Below are 1,103 nucleotides of genomic sequence, written 5' to 3'. Positions count from 1 at the left end.
ATATTATTGTTTTTTATACTTTTCCCCCGCTTTGCTTTTTTTTAAAACAAGAAGAAGAAAAAAGGAATATCATTCATACAATTTCCACCTCAGTAAAAAACCCATTTTCCTTAAAATATAACCAACATCACAAGCACTGTCCACGTCATAGAAACATTGTGATGCTTTCAATTTAAAAAAAACAATAAAAATATCACAGCAACGAGTAATACACAAAGGAATGTTCTCCAAGTTATTTTTGCTGTAAAACCCTTCCAGTTATCATTTCATTAAAAATACATCCAAGAGATCCTTTAAAAAAATATTTCATTCTTCATAATACTATCATTTCTTTTTTCAAATGACCTTCTCCGCGTCATCTTTAAAAGACAAATTAAAAAAAATATCCTTCAAGTGACCACTTCTTTACATATTCCGTTCTTCAAGTACTCATTTCCAGATTTCGTCAGTTCTTCTGGTTGATAATAATATCCCTCAATCACAAATTAATTGTTCATCTACTATATATCGATTTTTCGGTCACTATTTCTTGACAACGTCTTTTCATTGAGCTGTGCGACTTTTCGAGAAACTGCCTTTTAGTATGCGTGACCACGAAGGTAAATACTGATAATGTAACATTTCACTGACATAGCCTTACTGATGACGTACCATTTCGGTGAAATAAACTATTGTAACAGAATACTGATGACGTATCAATACACTGAGATAGCCTATCGTAACAGAATACTGATGTAACAATAGTGTGCTGGCGGTACATAGTCATGAAACTGCTGATTGTTCAACAGATGTTAACAATACACAATGATGCAAGAATACACCATGTAACAATACATTAATATAACAATACATTAGTACAACAATACACAGATGTAACAAACATCCAGATAAACATACACAGATGTAACAATACATTAAAATAACAATACACTAATGTAACAACACACAGATGTAACAATACATTAGTACAACAATACACTGATGCAACAATACATTAATATAACAACACACAGATGTAACAATACATTAATGTAACAACACACAGATGTAACAATACATTAATGTAACAACACGCAGATGTAACAATACATTAATGTAACAAC

The sequence above is a fragment of the Aplysia californica genome, unplaced genomic scaffold (genome assembly GCF_000002075.1).
Source record: "Aplysia californica isolate F4 #8 unplaced genomic scaffold, AplCal3.0 scaffold00219, whole genome shotgun sequence".
NCBI classification, from domain to species: Eukaryota; Metazoa; Mollusca; class Gastropoda; order Aplysiida; family Aplysiidae; genus Aplysia; species Aplysia californica.
The sequence above is the reverse complement of the archived record's forward strand: the minus strand, read 5'-3'. Positions refer to the sequence as shown.